This window comes from Camellia sinensis, chromosome 2 (genome assembly GCF_055761805.1).
Source record: "Camellia sinensis isolate YWXY chromosome 2, ASM5576180v1, whole genome shotgun sequence".
Classification (NCBI taxonomy): Eukaryota; Viridiplantae; Streptophyta; class Magnoliopsida; order Ericales; family Theaceae; genus Camellia; species Camellia sinensis.
In genome coordinates, this window is record NC_138962.1 from 99,445,196 (window position 1) to 99,466,999 (window position 21,804).

At 36.7% G+C, this 21,804-nt stretch overlaps 1 non-coding gene and 1 pseudogene across 1 annotated transcript; one reads left to right on the forward strand and one right to left on the reverse strand.

Moving 5' to 3' along the window:
* Positions 1–443: 443 nt before the first annotated feature.
* LOC114284299 (U1 spliceosomal RNA) lies at positions 444–604 on the forward strand. Its single transcript, XR_003636842.1, has one exon. It is a non-coding gene; the product is annotated as a U1 spliceosomal RNA (small nuclear RNA).
* A 1,178-nt stretch (positions 605–1,782) lies between these two features.
* LOC114284277 (cysteine synthase-like) lies at positions 1,783–14,698 on the reverse strand (annotated as a pseudogene).
* Positions 14,699–21,804: the final 7,106 nt, after the last annotated feature.

A 21,804-nucleotide genomic window follows, 5' to 3' on the forward strand; every position in this document is an offset into this window, starting at 1 on the left:
TTATCAATGGAAAAATATAATGAAAACAGCATTATTCATAAAGTACTCGAGTTTTTCACAACATTAGGCTCCGTTCACTTGTCACACTTGTCAAGAGTTTTGATGGGAAAGTAATTTCACGAAAAAGATACATCACAGTAAAGGATAAGAAAACTCAATTTCTTGTATGTATTTGTTCATTGATAGATGAATTTTGCCAAAAAGATTTAGTAAAATTTAGTAGAGGGAATCTTGCAAATAAAACTATCTACTAGATGGAATAGGAATCTGTTTGATGATTAATCATCTCAAAAACTGTAAAACCAACATTTTGCATGTTGTTTAGAAGTTTCAAGGCACAACCTCCATGTCGAGATGTTGCCGTCATTCCCATATTGAACAAACATGAAGCAGGAGAGGCAATTGTGAGGCAATAGATAAGGACTGGGCAGCATCACTAAAACATACTTACCTGGGCGGGTCAAATGGGTGATCAATGAGGCCCATGGCCTAGGTTAGTGACCTCCATTGCACTTAGGGGGGGCGCTCGCCTAAGGTCTGTCCAAGTGGCAGAGCCTATGGCATCATTTGTGGCAGTGGGGGCCTGCTTTCATGTGGCCCCTATCCAAACTTAGTTCTATATTTATGAGTTGAGCTTGAATGGATTTGCATTAATGTTGAATATATTTACATGTCAATCTCCCGAAGAGAGGAGAATTCGGCAAAGCTGTGTGAGCATGAGTTATTTCTCATACTGATCTGTAATTATTTATTATTTCTCACTTTGTTCTAATTATCACAATTTAAAAGTTACAAAATTTTCAATTCCATCCCTGACAAATTATGTTCTCATTTTGGTCATTAAACATATTAAGTTTTCCCATTTTGGTCCATAAAACCAAACCCAACATAATCTCAAAACCATCCCCACCCCTAAATTCAACTAATCTCGAAAATCAACTTTATATAGGTGCACGAAAATGAAAACAGGTATGCATCATTCAAGTAAAGAGGCTGCAAGTTGAAGTGTTGAGGCTAGTGGAAGAGATCAGGTAGTAGGTTAGGAGCGAGGTGGTCAGTTGTGGATTGGGGTGAAAAGGTGCACAAAGGAGGGAAGAGAATAGGAGAGTAAAGGAAAGTGAAAGTTCTTGTGGCACCATTTTTGGAATTTGGACTAAAAATGGAGAGTTAGAGATCAAAGTAAGAATCTTTTTTCAAGGACCAAAGTGAGAAAAGAATCATACTCTATAGGGGTGAAAATGTAATTTATCCTATGTATATTTCCATTTTTCTTTCCCTTAATAAATTCACAATCCAATCCAAACATAAACATAGCTCCTCTATAGGAGCTTTTGGCAATTTTGTGCAAAATATTGGTTCTCTTAATGCAAAGGCACAATTAGGGAGCAAATAGTGTCCTCTCTATCTTTGATTGTACTAAAAGTTGTCAAGCTAAATTTCCTTATATCAAAATAGCATTGACCATTTCAATATACTTTACCCAAGCAAATAATAATATACTGGCAATTCAACTTTCATTTCTCACTAACTAAATATATTAGCGAAAAAAATTATTCTGAGCATATTCTAAGCATCAAACTTTTGTTTTATTTCAAATTATAGAGCTGAGACCAAAATTCAGCCAACATACCCTCTTGCAAACACAAACATCAACTAAACTAGTAATACTCACAAGATTTATTTAAAAACCAAGAAGAACCAAAGCAAAAGCGCCCAGAACAAAACTGCATTGCAACCTTAAAAACTTGACATATTTTCACCTTTCTAAAGCTAGGAAAAATCTCAGGGTTCAAAAGTCATATTCTCTGCCTCACGCTTCAAGGAGTCAAACAGCACAGATGACAAATAATGCTCTCCAAAGCTGGGGAACACCACTTGTCAAAAACAAACAATAGAATATTTGTAGGTGGTTAAAATTCTGAGATTTGTCCAATGTTGTGTTCAGCCAAATTACGATGCAATATCTTCTAGTACATTAAAATTTGCCCAATTGAGAACAAAATATACACAAATGACATAACAAAACAGCAAAGCTGAACTTGTATGCAGAAAATCAAACATACAACAATGACTTTTCCAGCATTTTCTGGCCTCTTAGCTATCTAAATTGCAGCAGCCGCAGCAACATCAGATGATATTCCTACCCACAATACATGTTACCATAAGCACCATCAAACTTGAGAACTAAAAAAAAAAAACCTAAGACATGAACTTAAGAGTTCCGTAATTTTTAGAGAGGAAAGCGATATAAAAATGCCTGTAAGACCAACAGTTGAATAATATGGAGAATTATGTTCTTACCAGCAAACCTTCTTTCAATGCAAGAAGCTTGGCAGTTTCAATAGCTTCCTCACTTGATATTTGCAAAGTTCAAACATTAATAACTCAGCAATAATTATCAGAGATTGGCCTTTGAATATGAAAAGCAGCAAAAAATGATGGAAGAGTAATAACAATTACATAAGGCTTTCTCATACAAGTAAACATGCTCCATTAAAACACGTGTTATTATCACTATTGCACTGGAAAAATAAGTACTTTAGCAAATCGTAGCACATGTCAAAAGGTAGACCTTTTTTTTTTTTTTTTAAATCTGTTCTAATGTACAATGTAAACTATTTTATTTAATAACAGGTCTTGGACTTCTCACTCACCCTAGTCAACGGTCACAAGAAATCCTGACATACATGGGATAAGTTATGAATTCCCCTTTCCATGCACTTTGACTGAACAAACCAAGAGTATTTTGCTTAGCCAATTTCAAGAATCTTTTTTTTCGATGAATAAACCTATTTCAAGAATCCTACAACTTGTTTTAGGCTATTTATTCCCTATGCCAGCTGAACTTTAACAGGGTTTGTAAGTTTTCTGAATAAAACTATATATTAGACTGATTCAATAAAACAAAGAATACATCACTTATATAGAACTCTAATTCTTAAGCCTAAAAGAATACATCACTTATATAGAACTCATATAGAACTCTAATTCCTAAGCCTAAAAGGAAAAAGGAGAAACCGAATATAGGCAATATTCTCACACCCTCGCTCAAACTCAAGGTGTGTTAGCAGAAAACACTGAGAGTTTGTCAAGAAGAAACAGAAATTGAGCAGTGGTGTGAGTCTTGGTGAAAAAGCCAGCAAGTGGCAGAGTCGAAGAGATAAAAGGAAGTGAGATAGAACCAGACTGCAGATGCTAACGGACAAAATGACAATTAATCTCAATGTGCTTTGTCCGTTCATGGAAGACAGTGTTATGAGCAATCTGAATAGCATTGTGGTTATCACAATAGAAAGAGGTCGGAGAAGATTGAAGGACACCCAAATCAAATAAAAGACTACGAAGCTAGACAATTTCAATAGTAGAATGAGTCATAGCATGATACTCAGCTTCGGCAATAGAACGGCCAACAACAGTTTGTTTCTTACTTTTCCAAGAAATCAGTTAATCGCCAAGAAACATACAGAAACCAGAAGTGAATTTACAATCATTAACATCACCAACCCAATCAACATTAGCATAGGCCACCAAGTCTAAGGAAGAAGTAGAAGATAATAGCAAGCCCTGAAAGATAGTACTGCAAAGATAGCGAAGAATCCAAATCAAAGTAGCCCAATGTGTAAAACGAGGAGCAGAAACAAACTGACTAATCACATGGACAACATAAGCAAGATTAGAGCGAGTAACTGTCAGATAGACTAAGCAACCCACAAACTCGTGATATAACGTAGGATCGTCCAGAGGGACACCATCAATAGTGTTGAGCTTCACATTAAGCTCAATGGGGGTTTCAGAAAGCTAGTGTTAGTAAGACCGGCACGATGGATAACTTCGTTGGCATACTTGGCCTGAGACAGAAAGTAGCCCTTCGGAGAAGAAGCAACCTCAATACCAAGAAAATATCGCAATAGTCCAAGATTCTTCATTTCGAAAGTGCGAAAGAGATACTGCTTGCTTCTTGACCTCAAAGATAGTAGAAGAGACAGAACCAATGATGATCATATGACCTTCATATAATAATAATAAGGCAACAAAACCAGCAGAGGTAGGGAAGAAAAACAATGCAGAGTCATGGGCACAAGGATGAAACCCAAGCTCAGTAACAGCTGTCTGAAAACAATCATACCAAGCACGAGGAGATTGCTTCAAACCATACAGAGCATGTCAAAGTCGACAAACCTGACTCGAGGAATGGTGAAGGCCAGGGGGATGATGCATGTAAACCTCCTCAGTGAAATGGCCATTAAGAAAAACATTCTTAACATTCATCTGATAAAGAGGCCAATGACAAACAGAAGCAACAGAGATCAAAGTATGGACAATAGTCATCTTGACAACAGGAGCAAAACTCTCCTCATAATTAATACCATATTCTTGTAAGAAACCTTTGGCAACCAGGCGAGTTGTATAGCGCTCAAGAGAACCATCAGAATGAGTCTTGACTTTATAGACCCATTTGCAACCAATCAGATTCTTGCCAACAAGCAGAGGAACCAACTCCCAAGTACTAGTCTTTTATAATGCAGATAACTCATCCTCCATAGCTTGAATCCAATTAAGATCTTGACAGGCCTTCTTGTAAGACTGAGGTTCTGAAAGAGAGTAAATAGCAGACAAAAACGTACAATATGAAGGAGAAAATAGGTTTTAGCAAAACCAAGTTTGACTACCTGTTTACAGACGCGAAAGGGATACTTACGATTAGCCAAATCAGGGTCGTCAGAAGTAGGAGAATCAACAACAGGGGCAAAGACAACTGGTGTAGGGAGAGCCTTGCGACAAAAACAACAGAAGAGGAGAATTGAGTAGACGAGGGAGGAGGTGAAGAGGATAGAATTGACTCATGGGGTACGGTGGAGAGGGACTCAGCAAAAGGTGTAGTAGGAAGAGAAGAATGAACAAGTTCATGGGGAACAATAGAGATGTACTCATCAAGAGGGACCTCAGAAGGAAATGGATTAATGTGAACCAAATCTTCTTTAGAAACGAAGCAATGAGAGGAGGAAGCTGAAAATAAGCTAGACGCTCTAGGAAGGCAACATGGTAAGAGACATAAAGGTAGTGGGAAACAGGATCGTAACAGCGATAGCCTTTCTGAGTAAGACTGTATCCCAAAAAGACATATCGGGCACTAAGTTTTGTCCTATCTTTCAGGAAGAATGACAAAACATGCAAACCCAAAAACACAAAGGAGAGAGTAATTGAGGAGTTGGGAAAATAGAGCCTCATAAGGAGAATGACCAGAGAGTAGGGGGTAGGTATACAGTTGAGAAGAAAAGCAGCTGTAAGAACGGCTTGCCCCCAAAAAGGAGCCGAAACAGAGACAGAAATGAGAGATCTAGCTGTCTCAAGAAGATGACGGTGTTTACACTCAACACAACTATTTTGAACTGATGTGTCAGTACAGGAAGTTTGGTGAATGGTACCTAAATTAGCCAGATACTCACAGAACTCAGTTTTAAAATACTCCCCACCTAAGTCAGACTGTAACAATTTAATGGTAGATCCAAATTGTGTAGTGATCATGGACTAAAAGTTACAATATATTTGGTAGAAATCAAATTTATGAGTAATAAGATAAACCTAAGTATAGTGGGTGCAATCATCAACAAAAGACACATAGTATGCAGAATCCCTTTTAGTAAACAAAAATAGACATACTTTTATTAAACGGTAAAGCTGACGTTTTGGCAAGTTAACACCCCCAACATTCATCAATTTGACTAAGAGAAACTTTACCCAACAATCCTAACTGAGCTAAAGACCGTAAGCGATCAACAAACAAATGACCGAGGCAAGAATGCCATAAGTAAAACTGACTCAACTAAGAATCTAACTGAAACGAAGAAAGTGCAGCTGGAGAGGTGGATGAAGGGAGATGCAAGCTCCATCATATAGAGATCTCCAACTCTACGACCAGTTCCAATCTGCTTCTTGGACACCCGATCCTACACACAACAGACAGAAGAGAAAAAGATAACATCAAAACCAGAAGCATCAAATTGACTGATAGATAATAAACTGACAGATAATTGAGGGACATAAAGAACAAAGGAAATAGTAACAGCAGACATGGCAGAGGGTAAGAAAGACCCAATAGATAGAATAGACATACCAAACCCATTAGCAATATTAATAGTAATAGGAATAGGCGGGGGAATACAGTTTTGAAGTAAGGAAATGTGATGAGTCATATGATGAGAGGCACTAGAATCAAAAAGCCAGACAAAAGAAGGGATACCTAAAGAGGATCCAAGCAAACCTAAATAAAGAGAGATAAGAGCAGAGGCAGATGGGGATGGCTAAGAGGTGGACAGGATATATTGAAGTTGTGCAATCTGAGCACTCAAGGAAGCCAAGTCAAGATCGGGAGCCGGAGTAGATGTAGTATAAGCGGTAGGAGGTCGAAAACTACCAGGAGTAGGACCGTAGAACTGTGTTTGAGAAGATGGAGCAGGTTGACATCCTTTCTTGGGACAGTTGTTCTTCCAATGACCACTCTGATGGCAAAAAGCACACTTATCTGGATCTAATGGTCTTTTCTTGGGTTTCACAGTGGCCTGAAGCTAATGAGGAGGTGAAGTCGATAATAAAGGAGGCTTAGTAGGAGCCAAGAACACAGAGGGAGGCAAAGTCTGATTGGTCGTCTTAAGACAGGTTTCCTCATAGAGGAACTGACGAACAATAGCATCCACAGGGAGAAGAGGAGACCGATGAAGGATGTCACCTCAGATAGCCTCATACTAAGGGAAGAGAGCCATTAAGAACTGCACTAAATAACCCTGCTCTCGAAACTCAATATAAGCGTCCAGTATCTTGAGACTAAGTGGTTCCATAAGAGCCAACTGATCCCAGAGACCTGTCATCTTAATATAGAAGTCCTGAATAGTCTGATCTCGCTAACGAGCACTCTGCATAGCTATTTCCAACTCATACCACTTGGTAAAGTTGAATTGCTGATAAACACCTAGTAAATAATCCTATCTCTCCTTGGCAGTACTGTACTTGGAAAACATCATTTTAATATGATCATCCACAGACTTATGAAACCAAATAAAAACTTGGGCATTATCACAATCCCAAGTATCACAGAAAGTCAGATATATTTTCACCTTTGGGTCCGATGGAGGAGGAACAGAACCCGAAACATAGCCCTATTTTTTCTGACTAAGAAGAAAATTCTTCATAACACTGGCCCGATAGGCATAATTGTCACCGGTGAATTTGCATTTGATGGCTTGGATTTTAGTATTCAACAATGTAATAAAACAAAGTTTATAGAATGTTATGGGTCAAAGTATAAATAAAACAAATTAGGAGTTCAAGTGTAAATACCCAGAACCAGCAGCAAAGAGAGAAGTCAAGAAGGAGAAACTAGAGTCAGACAGAGGTCGCGAGAGAGAGAGAGACCTTCGCGACAGAGAGAACCACCTTACGAAGCCAAATCGTGAGAGACTGAACCCGATGGAGTCAATCGATTTGAGAGGAACAAGAGCAAACCAGGATCGCGAGTCTGGTGAGAGGGGAGATTGACCACGATCGACTTGAACAAAGACCAGACGAACCAAATGGGTCGACTCGAACCAAGATCAGATGAATCGAACCCAATCTCAAATAAGATGGGTCGCACGTATTCACAAGGTTGAACTAAAGAGTTCAATGAAACAGAAAAGCTTCAACAATGGCTGCTAGGGTTTCGAACCAAGCTCTGATACCATGTAAGTTTTCTGAATGAAACTGTATATTAAACTAAATCAATAAAACAAATAATACATCACTTATATAGAACTCTAATTCCTAAGCCTAAAAGAATACATCACTTATATAGAACTCATATATAACTCTAATTCCTAAGCCTAAAAGGAAAAAGGAGAAACTGAATATAGGCAATATTCTCATAGGGTTACCCTGACACCCTGATTTGTGATGGTTTATACACTTTGAGGACTATATAAATGCCAAGCTGTAGATAAAATGAAACACATAACCACCAATCAATTCTCTACATCTTTATCATTTCTTTCTTTATTTTTTTTCTTTACTTTTCTTCATGATACACAAATCGTGATGCATGATTAGATTCATTCACATGTTTACTGAATGAATGAGACTGCCTTGTTAGAAAGATTTTTGAGGCTTACTTGAACAACTTCATCAACTAAAGCGACATCCATTACGCCAGGGATGAAACCAGCACCAATTCCTTGAATTTTATGAGGGCCTCAAACATTACAGCATGTAATATGTCAAGTTCAAATAAACAAAGATATTGCTCTTCTTGAAAGCTCAAAGATTAACAAAAATTTGCAATTATAGAAATTCTAAGTATTAGGTAATGCCGTGATGGCCACCAGAAAAGTAGATAAATGGCTATTGCACATGCAATAAGTTGGTTAGATGTTCTCATACATGGTTTCAAATGTTGATGCCAACAAAAAATAAAAATAAAATTGCAGCTCAAATTATTAAAGTGAATACGGATATATCAACAGTGAATTTGATGTCATCAACAAAGTATGGACTTTCTTTTTCATGCTGGAAAATTTTACTCAACAGTATTTCCAAACTCATAACCAAGCACAAGAATATGAGACAGTAATACCCACATTGAATTTTCAACAATGCATTTCAAATTGCATGCAAGAAAACCCATATTTAAGGTTTTCTTAGTCCCTGTTAACAACCACAAACAGTATATTGGCAAAATGACGTCACATATTGTACATGAAATCCATCCAAATATAAACCATAATAAGGAAGCAAATTCTTTGAAATCTCTAACTGTGCTGCTTTTGGCATAAATATTCACATAACTGAATCACTTTTAGGCATTGTTTGTATCATTATTGCAAGCACAATTCTTACGAACTTGTGCTTAAAAACATGCAAGTGTAGCATGTAGAGAGCAATAAAAAGGAAAGGGCAAACTTCACTTTACCCCGTGGTTTGGGCCATGTGCGGTTTACCCCCCTAACATTTGGAAATAACCACACAACCCACATGTGGTTTGTGAACTAAAGTGTACTGTTAAACATTCCATCCAACTTTGCAAACATAAAGGGATTATATGTTCATTTTCAAATTTCAAGGGGGTAAATCACATATAGAATAAAGCATAGGGGTTAAAGTGCACTTTGCCTTCTAAACAAATGACGAAAATATAGAGGTATTTTAGTCTTTTTCATTAAATCATCAACGGGCCTAATGGTGCACTTTAGTCCACAAACCACAAGGGGGTTATGCGGTCATTTTCAAATGTTAAAGGAGTAAACCACACATGGAATAAAGCATAAGGGGTTAAAGTGCACTTTGTCTTCCAAACAAATGATGAAAATATAGAGATATTTTAGTCTTTTTCATTAAATCGTTAACGGGCCTAATGGTGGACTTCAATCTACAAACCACAAGGTAGTTATGTGGTCATTTCCAAATGTTAGGGACAAACAGTACATGGCCCAAACCACAGGGAGGGTAAAGTGAAGTTTGCCCAAGGAAAGATATGCTACTTGATTAATCTAGGGTGTACAGAGGGGTGAGCCCCAGCCTTTTGATAAAGCACTACACTTAATACAAGAAAATCAACAATAGAAGACTAGAATGATTAGCAGCCAATCTTTGCTTTTATCCAACAAATGAGAAAATTAAATCTTTTACAGGACATGTTAAAGAAAAATATTCATACCAGGTCATTCGTGACACTCAACACACAATTTTTTGTATAAAAAATGGTGATAGGATATTCACATGACATTGACCAATGGCTAGTTACAAAGCATGTTGATCGATGGTTTTGATACAAGTCTAACATACAAAACATTCCCAAAAATATTAAAACTAGAAAATTAGTCCCTTTTCTACATTCAAAGATAAGCACTAAAGCCTCCCCTTTACGACAGGAGTATCTGTGTGTGTGTGTGTGTGTGTGTGTGTGTGTGTGTGTGTGTGTGTGTGTGTGTGTGAGAGAGAGAGAGAGAGAGAGAGATTTTGGCATGAAAAATTATTAGAGTTTGCTAATGAAAAAAGCCAATAAAGCTTGATAGCATCAAAAATGCTGTTAAAATTTAGAAAAATAAAATTTTGAAAATCTTATTGTGCTAGAAAATAAAAGACAAACATTTTATAGTTTACATATCATTGACATCACTGGTCATTAGATACATTATAGACATGTTGAGATGCAACAAACAATCTGAAACTAGGTCAAGCCTAAGGAACGTGTCGTAAGTTTAGTATTTAACAAGAGAGCCTAAAGATTTTGTCACAAGGTTACTATCAGTACTGAACAAGCTACACCAAGCATGTTTTGTCATCTGCCACACAAAGCGAATCATTAGGCAACTTCAACTTTAAAAAATGATAACATTATTTTTGAAGGAGTAATGATCCTCAACACAAGTATTGAAAGTCTTCATTATATATAAAAGCACCAACAAAATTCAGACACAAAATAACCACTGCTTATCACTCTCTCAAGTAGTGAAAAATGGCATTTGTTTGTAAGACAAGCCATTTGAAGTAGTTTGATATCTATTCACTCTTTTTTTTTTTTCAATTCATTGGTCAATTTATTATGATCATCACAGAAGAATCATGAGAGTTTGGTCAATCAATAATTGGTAAGCCCTTGATCTATGGGAACCGACCTACACTAGCCAATCTCAAAACATATAAACAACAATAAATCATTTTAAGCAAAAATATATATATATATATATATATATATTACATTGTAAGTTGTACTTCCAAGTTCGTTTCCTTGATAATTGTACATCTGATTGTAAATGTACTTCCAAGTTGTACTTTCAAGTTCGTTCCCTTGATATTACATTGTAAGTTGTACATCTGATTATTCTAATTCTTCAAATTTGAGTCGGTCAAATGTTGAAGTTTAAGGTTCACACCTAATTAGGTGAATGCTTCTAATTTAAAATGTATATTATGATGAAGCTTTAAACATTATTCAACATTACTAATGTTTGCATTGACATATTCCATAGCATATCATAGGACTACTTTGACAACAGTTTAATCACCCAAAACCCCCACAATAGAAGCGGGGGAAAAGCCCCCAACAGACAAGTACTCTCTGCTAAAACAATTAGACTGCTTAGGTGAACTAGTCCACCTATCTAGTAGAGCACACCAGGTCTTCGTTTTTGTCAATCCTGCTACATAGTAATAGCTTTGTTTTCTATCATTCTTCTGTGTACAGAAACAAAGTCACAAACAAATAAGTTCATCATAGTAAATCCACAACCAAATACACAGTTGTGTCTACGTGCCCAGATGTTAAAAATTATCATGTCCAAAATCCTAGCTTGTTTCCCAAAATCACATGTAACAACCATGCCTAATGATGATTGCCAAACACAAGTTCATTCCAAATCATATATTCCAACTTGTCAAAGCCAACAAAATATCTAAAAGAAGAAAGAATGCACCAGAAATACAAGAATATTGTTGACACCAAACCAGGATAGAAAATAGGGAGACATGTTGGAAAACACAACTCACCAGGTTTTCCTCCATTTAAAACTGCACTTTCAACTGGTTCTACACCATATAGCTATATATGAATAAAGAAGGGCACCAGCAGCAATACAAGAAAAAGAACACAGATTAATGAGAGAGAGAGAGAGAGAGAGAGGAGTTCATTAAACTTTACTTTTCCAATAAAATCAGAGAATGAAAAAGATTAACCTTAATCTCAGGGTTTTGCTCTTTAAGGTACCTCCTAACACCTGTAATTGTACCACCTGTGCCTATCCCAAAAACAAAGGCATCAACTTTCCCACCTGAGCCTTTCCAGATCTCTGGTTCAGCGGTCTCTGAAGATTTTAGAGAAGAGAAAGAGTTAGGGAATGAGTGAGACCTCATCCCCTTTTATATTGATAACAATGCGTAATTACAAGAGTGTTATCAGGTATAAATTATGGGCCAGCCCATTACATCAATCAAGGGAAAATAAAATCAAATAAGAATAAAATATATGCAATATTATTTCCTATTCTAACACTCCCTCTCAAGCTAGTGCGAAGATATTTCTCATACCCAGCTTGCTGAGCATGTCATGAAATGGTTTATTCCCTATTCCTTTGGTAAGAACATCCGCCAGTTGATCACCAATCTTCACAAATGGAGTGCATATGATGCCACTAGTGAGTTTTTCCTTGATGAAGTGCCTATCAATCTCAACGTGCTTGGTTCTGTCATGCTGAACCAGATTATGAGCTATGTTGATAGCCGCCTACAGCCTCATGGAATCAGTCTGATGAATCCCCAAGTCTCAACAATAATCTAATCCACAATAACTTGCATACACCTTGAGCCATAACCTTGAATTTTGCCTCGGCACTGGATCTAGTAACAACATTTTGTTTCTTACTACACCAAGTGACCAGGTTACCTTCAACAAATGTGTGATACCCAAAAGTTGATTGTCTATCAGTGACTGATCCAGCCCAATCTGCATCAATAAAAGTCTCCACACTAAGATGACCATGTTTTGAGAAATAGAGACCATTTCCAAGAGAAGATTTCAGGTATCTCAAAATCCTCATAACTGCCTCTAAGTGGGTAGTTTTAGGAGCATGCATAAACTGGCTAATCATACATACTGCAATAGTAATGTCTGGGCGCGAATGGGATAAGTGTATAAGCTTCCCTACTAATCTCTGGTATCTCCCCTTGCCCACTAGCTCTCCCCCTTGATCCTCACTTAGCTTCTGACCCGATTCTAGAGGTATGTCACATGATCTAGTTCCAAGCATCCCAGTCTCCTTTAGCAAGTCAAGTACATACTTCCTCTGGCATATGAAAATACCATCCTTGAACATAGCTACTTCAATACCCAGAAAGTACTTCAAAGTGCCCAAGTCCTTGATTTCAAGCTCCTTGACGAGGTACTCCTTCAACCGAGGAATTTCTTCAACGTCATCATCTGTCAGAACAATATCATCAACATAAATAATTAAGGTTGTAGTCTTACCAAGTGATGAGTGTTTGACAAGTGGCGAAGAACAATCTCAAACTCTGAGGCAGACAACCCAGAAACATCAACAGCCAGTGAGACAACGGAAGCTGAAAGTGTTGCTTAACCGTGTCAGAAAGATGTGCCTGAGCATTGGTCCCTCGGCCTCTAGACTAGCTCGACCTACCCCCTCAAGAATTAGGACGATCTCCTCGACCACCAGATGGAGTCTCATGCAGCTTCCAGCAAGTCTCACGTATGTGTCGAGGTCTACAACAGTAGTCACAGAAAAGAGCATCCTTCTCTGAGGAAGGACGAGAACTACAAGTCATACGCTCTCCATCTTCAGGGGTGCAAAAACCAAGGTAGAACGATTAATAGTGGGAGAAGCAAGCATCGTGGAGCGGCGATCCTCCTTATTCTGCACATAAGGAAAAGCTTCCAGGAGAGAATAAAGCATAACCATACCAAGTACTCTACTTCAAACTGGATCATACCCCACACTCATGCCTTCTAAGAACTTGAAGACTCGTACATATTCTACAAACTTTCGGTAACCAGCAGAATCCATGGGGCAGACAAGTTTATAATCTTGAAGATGGTCAAATCGCTTCCATCCATTGCTAAGAAAGGTAAAATACTGGATAACAGTCATCTCACCCTATACCGACCTTTCAATGGAGCAACATAACTCAAAATTCTGTGAGAAGTTCCCTTTGCGGGAGTAAGTGGTAACTACAACCTCCCGGATGTCCTGTGCAGTGTCCATAGCCAAATAGCCCTCTTCAATCTCACGGACCATAGAGTGGATCAACCAACCCATGATGAGAGAATTGGTGATTTCCCACTGATTATAACTAGGGTTCGTAGTTCTAGGTGCCTGTATTCTACCATCAACATACCCCATCTTCCCTGTGCTCTTCAAAAAAATAGTCAGACTTTGTGGCCACGCTAGATAATTCTGACCATTGAATGGAGAAGATTGCCGACTAACCCTAATAGGTAGTCAGGGAGCCTAGGAGGACTGTTCTAGAGTGCCGAGGGCCTGGGCAAGGGGTGTCAGAGGGTTGGGTGGGACTGGTGTTGACTCTTGGTGTAAGAAGGTATGGAAGAATTAGGTTATGGCTGGATTAGGGTTGCTAGGGTACGGATGGCTTTAATACCATAAAGATTTTAGAGAAGAGAAAGAGTTGGAGAATGAGTGAGACCTCATCCCTTTTTATATTGATAATAAAGCGTAATTACAGGAGTGCTATCAGGCATAAATTATGGGCCAGCCCATTACATCAATCACGGAAAAATAAAATCAAATAAGAATAAAATATATGCAATATTATTTCCTATTCTAACAGTCTCATAATGGACCTAAACAGATGATATCGATCAAATAATTAATCTATCCAATCAACTACCAACATATGCTGATAAGTGATAATACAGAAACTGAAAAGTACTGGTGCCATAATACCTTTGGGTTGGCAGGGTTTTCAAATTGCTGAAAGATGTAGGCATTGGGGGTCTTTTCCTTTATTTCTTCCATCTTTTGAACAGCCCATTTCATGCCCCTAGCAGGATCTATAAGAACCAACTCAGCTTCAAAAGCTCAGAGAATAATTCTCCTTTCCAGACTCATAGAAGCAGGCATGGTAATGATTAGTTTATAACCCTTAGCTACCGCCATAAAAGCCAAGCCAATACCAGTATTACCACTGGTAGGCTCAATGAGGACACTCTTCAGCAATTATCATTTGGGCAGACAATAACAAAGGAAAGTTTGTCAAGCTCCCATGAACATTGTAGAAGGAACAAGCATAGTGTACATGCATGTTTATAGTAATTAAATAATTCCCTTTATCTGTAGCAACTTAATACAGTTCATATAAAGGCACATTTCTGTATGCGATTAATCAAATGAACTTCCCATTTTCAAAACCATGGTTTTGTGAAATAGCAATGATAGCCACATTGGTACTAAGATGGAAAGAAGTGAACATACATAATAGAGGAAGAGTAATCCCTTTATCTGTAGCAACTTATTTTTGGATTTTTCAATTTTTTTTAGAATTTTTAAGTAAATATATATATATATAGATATAATTTTTTGGTTTGTCTTGTCGAGCTGAATCTAGAACTTCAAAGTTTTTTGATTTTTTTTTTTTAAAAGCTCACTAAAAATGAAAATAAGCCCCCAAAAAAAGTCAAAAAATAAAAAAATCCCAAAACAACACTTAAGGGTTGTTTTGAATGATTTAAATAAGTGCACATTTTGATTTTTTACGAAAGGATATTGAGAAAATTAAAGAGGTGACGTGACCCAAAAAAGATAAAAAATATAAAAAATAAAAAAAAAGGCTATTTTAATGTACCCTAAACAAGCTCTTAATAGAGATCATGAAAAAACAATGTGGCCTTCGAAAATTTTCATACAAAGAAAATTTCAAGCAGGAAAAATGAAAAAATATTGATTCAAAACTAAAACAGAAAATTGTTGAAAAATCCAATCTAGCAATTACGTAAGGCGTTAAGTCTAGTAGATATTTTTTGTTGGTAAGAGTTTCACCATTTGTGAAATAGTTTGGTGAGAATTTCTTTTGTTATTTTGGAGGACATTTTATTTCAATGTTACCCTTTAATCTATCTGTTCAATTTTTTTAACTATTTGTTCAAATATTTTTTTTTCTGTTTAATATTTTGACTATATGTTCAATTTTTCCCCTTATCTATGCGAATATCTATCCAAATTCTATTATCTGTTCAATTTTTTTTCTTATCTATTTAAATCTATCTTTCTAAATTTTATTATCTGTTTAATTTTTTCCCCTGAATTTTATTTGTTGATTTTTTATCTATTCAAATCTTTGTTATTAAAATACACCAAGGCACGGTCTGTTCAAATTTTGAATAAATCTATTCAAATATTGAACAAATCTGTTCAACAACAACAATATTTATATTTGTTCATTTTCTTATCTATTTAAATTTTTATTTTTTTCTTATCTGTTGAAAATATCTGTTCAATTTTTTTGGATCCACTATCTGTTGATAGTTCTTTGCTCACATCTCTCTCTCTCTTTCTCTCTCTCTCTCTCTCTTTTATGATTTTGTTTTTGAGTCATTTCAATAAACACTTGGAGGTCCATACCAGATCCACTGATCTTATACAATGATCAAACACACACACGTCAAAATAACAAAATTAATAATAATAATAACAAAAAATGCGACATATTACCACACAACATAGAGGAAGAGAGATCTGAAAGAGAGTTTATATGTTAAAAACACAATAGATTTGTGGTTATTCATCACTAGTATGAACTCTTGGAGGCTCCAAACTCTCTAAATTTATGTCATCGTAGACTAGATTGGATTCTCTCTGTAAAACCCTAAATTTTCCCAATTCAACACCAACATTGTTCTCAAACTATAGATTATCCAAGTTCTTACCCAAATCAATAGCTTTTTTCGCCTTCGTACAACCACCGTCGACGATCACAATCTTGACTCCATTGACGACGTTGATTTGAGGTAAAGAGTCTTTTGTAGGGGCAAGAAAAGTCATCTCTCGAACTCTTCGACGGAGACACTATAACGATCATAATGGGGAGGGGCTCCGATGATAGCGATTCAACAGAGAAGATCAGTGATTTGATAGAGAAAGGGAAATTAGGGCATGGTCGAATAAGATATTTTTGGAATGACATTGTGTAGCAAGATCGACGATAATGCGATCTGATTATCGACGGCAGATCTCGATCTGACCTGATCGTTGAAGACAGATCTCGATCTGACCTTTCACATCGCCAGTACCGTCGTTAAAGTCTTGCTTTCTTGCAAAAGAGTGGAGATCTCTTGACGTCGTTTTGTCTCTACCAGCCGTGAAGTCTCTGTCCGAGAGGGAGAGAGCAAACATGCTCTTCAAGAGGGCGAAGCTGTAGCAATAAATAGTCGGAGGAAAGTCGACTTAGCGCTGAAGAAGAAAGAAATGGAGGGGAGGTGATTTAGTGAGAGAGAAGGGTGATTTAGAGAGAGATGGTAAGGTTTATTATTGTTACGACCCTAACTCGCCCCTATGGGTTTAGCTTCATAACTGGCCAGTAATCCTTGGATTACTAAAGGCCTCTTGGCTCAAATAACATATAGTTAGGGGCTGCAGAAGTGAATATGCAACATATACGTAGTCCAGTGAGCTGTGGAGAGATACATGAGACAAACAACTTAAAACTTTTATAAACTTGTGAGTGACGACAAAAGATATAGTATTTACACATCACTCCATGCACATGTTATCAGAATTCTTGTCCAAATACCAAACATGGTATAAACATGATCTAGCACTATTACAAAAGCAACCACTAAGCTTGACTTCATCAAGAACTTCCTCGGAGGCACAAAGGTTGGCTGACAAAAACTGTAACATAGGTCGTCAACTCTGGGCCTGGTCACGTGCCTGCTCATCTACATACATAATATAAATAGTGAGCAAAAGCCTAGTAAATAATAAAGAGTAAAGATTTTATTGAATGATGTCCATACATAAACAGATTCATAGGTATAGTTACATTTGTATTCAAAGCTCGTACATATATCAAATCATAGTACGTGGTACATCCATTAGCATTAACAAGTTTGATGACTCACAAGGGACGACCGTGAAGGCTTTTTGATGACTCATGTGCACAGAGACGTTTCTGATGACCCATAAAGGGACGCATATCATATGATGCTAAGGATGCCATGAATACATTTCAAAATCTGAGACAATCATTCATTCATTTCAAACATAGCATAGCATTTCAGAAAACTAATCATTTCATGTCATAATGTTCAGAAAATATTTAACATTGAACATAACTTTATAAAGTTATTACTCACAGATAATTGGTAGCTCCAAATAGATAGCAGAGTGAGCAATTCACTTATCCTGAGGCGCGTGACCTACATAACATGGCAGATTCATACATTGAAACATACGCTCGGTTGTACATAACTTATTTCATTTGTTCTTAGTGTGTTTCTAGCCTTTAACCTCATTATGGAATCTTAATCATGGCCTAGGAGTGCTTAGGATGGAATGAGGATGCTAAAATGCACTTGGAACACTTAACAAAAACTTTGCTGAAACAGGTGTCTCGCTCGAGCGTGGCTTCCTTTGCTCGAGCGGACATGTCAAATGTAAGTGGTCGCTCGAGCGCACACTCCTTCGCTCGAGCTGTCCACAAAGTATGAAAAAGTTCTGGTTGCATGCAATCTCCGCTCAACAGTCGTTCGAGCGTGAGACCCAAGTCCTCGCTCGAGCATAACTTTTGTCGCTCGAGCAGACTACAAAACACGTAAACTTCTGAGAGCATGCAATTTACGCTCGAGCCACACTTTTGTCGCTCGAGTAGAAATGTGAAAATGAAAGTGGTCGCTCGAGCGTGGGAACCTTCGCTCGAGCATGGAAGCAAAATTCTGGGTTTTCCAGATTTGCTTCCAAAGTTCAAAACAAGAATTCAACACTTCAAAACTCATCCTTTTGGGTCAAAATTTTGGAAAACATTTAAAAACTCACAAAACATCATGCTTTAAAGATCATTTCATGAAATCAAGGCCCAAAACACATGCCAATTGCTCAGAAATTCAACTTAAACTTCATGAATACTCCAAGAACATAACATCCATGGAATGATTTGAGCTACAAGTTTCCAAATCATGGGGGGTGTTTGGGAAGAAAAAAAATAGCCTAGTTTAGGCTAAAAATCACAAAAAGACAAAATAGGCTAAAATAGCTAATAAGACAAAATATCACATCAAACCCATAATCATTTCACTTTTTCTCTCACAAACATCACATCCAGCCACAAAAAAATCCAATCATCTTCCCAAACACAAAAATTTTAGCCTACTAAAATAGCCAAAAACTAAAATAGCCTACTAAAATAGCCACTTCCCAAATGAGGCCATGATAAAATGAAATGAAATGATGTAAAACATGATAAATTCCTACAACTAAGCTCAATTTATGACATACATGAGAGAATTCCTAGCAAACATGCTCCAAATGTAATGAAATGTACATGCATGTATGAATTGATCTTCCTTCCTACTTCTTAAGCTTGATTCTTACATCTCCTAGCTCAATTCACTTAAATTCATGGATGAATCAACTCAACTTCTAGACTGAAGGCTTGGTTTCTTACCTAAAGTCTTCAATTCTTTGAACTCTTGGTGAATCCTAACTCAATTCTCCAATTCTCCTTTAATTCTTAGCAATTCTTCCCTTGCTTCTTGAGATCAACTCTCACTCTCCAATTCTCTCTTCCTCTCACGTTTATGAGCTCAAGGGGTAGGAAATGAGGGTGTAAAGTAAAATAAGGGAGTCAAAGTAGCCTTATATAAGCTTAATTAAAGTGGCTTAATTAAAATTGACTTAGGTTAATCACATTGACATTAATTATTCTAATTTAATTGTTCCAAATCGAATTTCAATTGAACCTACCATAAAATTCTAAAAATCTCACATAACATATATACCAAGTCAACTTCTGAATCAGATGCTGATAAGGCCTTCAATTCGCAAAATATAGCAGAATCTCAAATAGATATTCTTACAATAAACAGGTAGGAACACAAATAATGCAACACATATGTAATAAATCCAAAATTTGATCTTGGTAATTTATTACGCACATGAAATCATTGATTAACGTTAATCATGGGTTGGGGTTGTTACAATCTTCCCCTCTTAAAAGAGTTTGGTTCTCCAAACTCGAATTACCTTCATTCTGGAAGAACACCGGGTCCAAAGGGAACAGTTCAGGATATTTTTTCATTATGTTTTCTTCCGTTTCCCAAGTTGCATAAGTACCTCCATGGTTTTGCCAATCAACTTTTACTAATGGTATTTCTTTATTTCTCAATCTTTTGATCCTTCGGTTGACAATTTGAATTGGCCGTTCTTCGTACGTATAATCATCTTTCAAGAGTACATAAGTCGGTTCAATGACATGGAATGGATTTCTCAAATACTCTCGAAGCATAGATACGTGAAAAACATTGTCCATGTGTTCCATTACTGAGGATAAGGCCACTCGGTATGTTACCGGGTTGATCCTTTCGAGAATCTCATATGGCCCAACATACCTTGGGGCCAGCTTGCCCTTAACATCAAACTGAGTTTGTCCTTTTATAGGGGTCACTTTTATGAACATGTGGTCCTCGACTTCATATTCTCTGTCTCTTCTTCGAACTTCTACATAGCTCTTCTGACGACTCTGTGCAGTTTTCAACCTTTGCTGAATCAATTTCACATTTTCGGTTGTTTCTTGAACAAGTTCCAGTCCCAACAAAGGTCTATCACCTACCTCAGCCCAATATATCAGAGATCGGCATTTTCTCCCATACAAAGCTTCGTAAGGAGAGCTGTTATTGTACACAAACTTAGGCAATGGCAAATAGGTCTCTCAATTTCCTTGGAAATCTAACACGCACATTTTGAGCATAACTTCCAAGGTTTGATTGGTTCGTTTAGTTTGACCATCTGTCTGTGGGTGATAAGCACTACTCAACCTCAGTTCTGTCCCTAAAGCCTGTTATAAACTCTGCTAGAACCTTGATGTAAACTTCGAATCTCTGTCAGACACAATAGATACTAGTACACCATGTAATCTCACAATTTCATTCACATACATATTAGCTAACTTATCCGCATTATAAATAGTTTTAACAGGTAGAAAATGGACAGATTTAGTCAAACGATCAACTATAACCCAGATAGAATCCATACCTCGAGAAAAGCAAGACAATCCTACAATAAAGTCCATGGTAATGTGCTTCCATTTTCATTCCAGTATTGGAAGCGGCTGTAACAAACCAGCGGGTCGTTGATGTTCAGCTTTAACTTGTTGGCAATGTAAACATCTAGTCGCAAAATCTGCAATGCACTTTTTCATTCCAGGCCACAAAAAATTTTGTTTCAAAGCATGATACAAATTCTTTTTCTCTCTCATCTCTCATTTTCAATCATTTTTTCTCTTACACACACATCTATTCAAGTACAACAAATTATCAAATCATTCCAAACTCCCAAACTCTAAAACTATTTTCAAAATATACAACCAAACAAACTAAAAAAATTTATAAACTCTCTTCCCAATTATTATTATTATTTTTTAAAATTTATCTCAAAATACAAACCAAACACACCCATAGGCATCGAACTCAATATATAGGTAGGTTGGTCATTTTGCAAAAAATGTCCTTATAAATATATTGGGCTTGCTTGGTTTGTATCTCAAAATATAATTTTTGAGAAATTTTTTTTAATTTTGTTTAGTTCAAATTTTTTGAATTTTTTTTTTAAAATCACTTTTTCTCTACTATATATCAATTAATCACTTTTTCTCTCTCCTCTTTCCTTCTCAATCATTTTTTCTCTTACATGCATCTACTCAACTATAACAAAATATCAAATTATCTTAAACTCCTGAATTCCAAAACTATTTTCAAAATATATAATCAAACAAACTAATTTTTTTTTAAAATTCTCTTCTCAAATTTTTTTAAAAAAATTTATCTCAAAACACAAACCAAACACACCCACTATTTTCACACATAGACTTTTTGGGTAAAAAAAAATTCAAATTTAAATTTATGGTATGAGAGCCTAAATTTGAAAACATGTGAGAGAAAAAATGCGAATTGATTTAAAAATTGAAGAACTGCAAACGGAAACGGCAAACAGAGGCTGTTTGGTGACAAGGATGCCAGCTAGTCTATTATTGAATTTTGATTGGTGGGTTACACCATATCATTATTGTGACATGGATTACCAGTTTTTCTCCTCAAGCCTT